We start from the raw sequence: 3370 nt of genomic DNA on the forward strand, positions 1-3370 counted from the left end.
ACTCACTATCGCCCCCACGGGCCTGGAGTGGGGAAAATCTGTGAGTACAATCGTAAATGCTTGCAAAATAAAATAAAAATACCAAGACTGGTAAAAACCAATACAGATACAAGATGCATTTTTTTGTCTTGCAGCATATGCGTTTTTATTTTTTTACTGTGTGTGTGAGTGTGGTGACCTATCCCCGACGTCTCTGAAGCCCAAAAATGAAACAAACAAAAAAAATAATGACAAAATGGTATTTTTAGGTTTTTATTATGACTTATACCATTATGTGGAGCTTGATGGATGGATCGATCGATAGATAGATATCTATCAATATTCACCATTAAACCAACAACAAAAACAGGAGCAACCAACAAAGAAGAATACACAGAAAAGACAATACAACAGCAACATTTGAGGCATGCAGAAATAACTTGGCGCCCCGAGTACCTCCCAAGGCTACAGCATAGCCGCTATGGCAATCGATTGGGTGGGAGGCACCTTGTTGTTTGCAGCAAATGCTGACCCACAGGCCTCATCGGCTGCTAGTGGACCGCCACTTTGCAAAGCCACATCGCAGCTGGTGGCGGCCCCACTGGGAAGACCCACTAGCCGGCACTTCGCGGGCCACCACCACCACTCCCCCTCGAAAGGATGATCCGGCAAATTATTTAAGCATATTATAACAGCAGCACTTTTTAGTGGTATACTAGTGAGTTTTTATCTCAAGTCGAAAGTCGTGGGTGAAAGAGCATAAGATAGTGAGAGAATAACAATTCGACTCCCCATTACAATGACTTGACTTGAATTTTGGAGTCAAGCAAAGAAATCGCTGTTAGTAGGCAGTATCCAATTTCTAATTTTCTTTTATTTTTTTAATTAAAAAAACATGACAATACAGTTAATGCTGTTAAATAATTGAACAGACAATTTCTCAATGAACAGTTGTGTTATTATGAGCATATATAATTGATGCAGTAAAAATGCTGTTTTGGAGGTAGAGTACATTCACGTCTGCCTCACTGCTGAGGACCCGGGTTCCAATTCGGCCTCGCCTGTGTGGAGTTTGCATGATCTCCCCGTGCTTGCGTGGGTTTTCTCCGGGTACTCAGGTTGTCTCCCACATCCCCAAAACATGCATGGTAGGTTAATTGAAGACTCTAAATAGCCCGTAGGTGTGAATGTGAGTGTGAGTGGTTGTTTATGTATGCCCTGTGATTGGCTGGCGCCCAGTTCAGGGTGTACCCGGCCTCTCGGCCAAAGATAGCTGGGATAGGCTCCAGCACACCCGCGACCCTAGTGAGGATAAGCGGTACGGAAAATGAATGAATGAATGAATTCTTAAAGCTGCATTTTATTTAAAAAATATTTTCACCCAAGCCAATACTAGAGGAGATGACAAAATGCTCATTAAGACTATCAGCTCCTCTAACATCTTGCTGTTCAATACATTTTTTATATTTATTAAATGGAATTTATTCATTTCCCGCGATGGCACCAAAAATGACGTAGAAGGAAATGACGGCATGGAAATTAGGCATTTTGCTGAGCAATGGGCAGAGCGTAGTTGTAAAACGCTCACAAAATATATGATTTTGCTTTTCTGTAGCATAAAATAGTCATACAATAATTACTGTGTAAATGAAAACAATAATAAAAATTGCTGCAAATGAACAACATCTACCTCTTTTCGAGGAGCCGTTGGCTGCCAGCAGCGGCTTGGGTGAAGCCCACGACCCAGCACACCTCTCATCCTTACTGATCTGTTTTTATTGCTTTTGTTGATCATTGCCGTGAAGTGACGGAAAGGCCAAAGTATACAGAAAGAAAAGATCTGCTTATGATCCAAAACACACAAGCTCATCTGTGAAGCATGGTGGAGGTAATGTCATGGCTTGGGCTTGCATGGCTGCTTATGGAACGGGGTCACTAGTCTTTGTTGATGATGTAACCCATGATGGTAGCAGCAGAATGACTTCTGTAGGCTACAAAACCATTTTGTCTGGCAATTTACAGAAAAATGCATCCAAACTAATCGGGAGAAGCTTCATCATGCAACGAGACAATGACCCAAAACACACTGCCAATACAACAAAGGACTTCATCAGGGGTAAAAAGTGGAAGGTCCGGACCTTAACCCAATAGAGCATGTATTTTACCTCCTGAAGAGGAGACTGAAGTGAGAAACCCACAGAAACAAACAAGACTGAAAGAGGCTGCAGTAAAAGCCTGGAAAAGCTTTTCAAATGACGAATGCACCAGTCTGGTGAAGTCAATTTGTCGCAGGCTTGATCAGTTATTGCAAGTAAGGGTTATGCCACCAAATATTAAATGTTATTCACTTTAAATTAATTTGGTGACATCTGTTCCAATACTTTTGCTCACTTGAAAAGTGGGTGGATTCAATCAAAAGGTGTTCTGCCCAGAGTTGCTTAACACATCTAGATGTAAATACCATCAAATAAATAAAAGCTGCAATTGTGAATCAGTATACAACAAAAACAAAGGAATTTACCTTGCAGTTCCAATACTTTTGAAGTTGACTTATAGTGGGTACGGAAAGTATTCAGACCCCCTTAAAGTTGTCACTCTTTGTTATATTGCAGCCATTTGCTAAAATCATTTAAGTTCATTTTTTTTCGTCGTTAATCTTCACACAGCACCCCATATTGACAGAAAAAACGGAATTGTTGAAATTTTTGTAGATTTATTAAAAAAGAAAAACTGAAATATCACACAGCCATAAGTATTCAGACCCTTTGCTGTGACACTCATATATTTAACTCAGGTGCTGTCCATTTCTTCTGATCATCCTAGAGATGGTTCTACACCTTCATTGGAGTCCAGCTGTGTTTGATTATATTGATTGGACTTGATTAGGAAAGCCACAGATCTGTCAATATAAGACCTTACACCTCACAGTGCATGTCAGAGCAAATGAGAATCATGAGGTCAAAGGAACTGCCTGAAGAGCTCAGAGACAGAATTGTGGCAAGGCACAGATCTGGCCAGGGTTACAAAAACATTCTGCTGCACTTAAGGTTCCTAAGAGCACAGTGGCCTCCATAATCCTGAAGTGGAAGATGTTTGAGACGACCAGAACCCTTCCTAGACCTGGCCGTCCGGTCTAACTGAGCAATCGGGGGAGATGAACCTTGGTGAGAGAGGTAAAGAAGAACCCAAAGATCACTGTGGCTGAGCTCCAGAGATGCAGTCGGGAGATGGGAGAAAGTTCTAGAAAGTCAACCATCACTGCAGCCCTTCACCAGTTGGGGCTTTATGGGAGAGTGGCCCGACGGAAGCCTCTCCTCAGTGCAAAACACATGAGTTTGCTAAAAAAAAAAAAAGGTTTGCTAAAAAAAAAAAACACCTGAAGGACTCCATG

Source organism: Phycodurus eques, chromosome 10 (genome assembly GCF_024500275.1).
Source record: "Phycodurus eques isolate BA_2022a chromosome 10, UOR_Pequ_1.1, whole genome shotgun sequence".
NCBI lineage: Eukaryota > Metazoa > Chordata > Actinopteri > Syngnathiformes > Syngnathidae > Phycodurus > Phycodurus eques.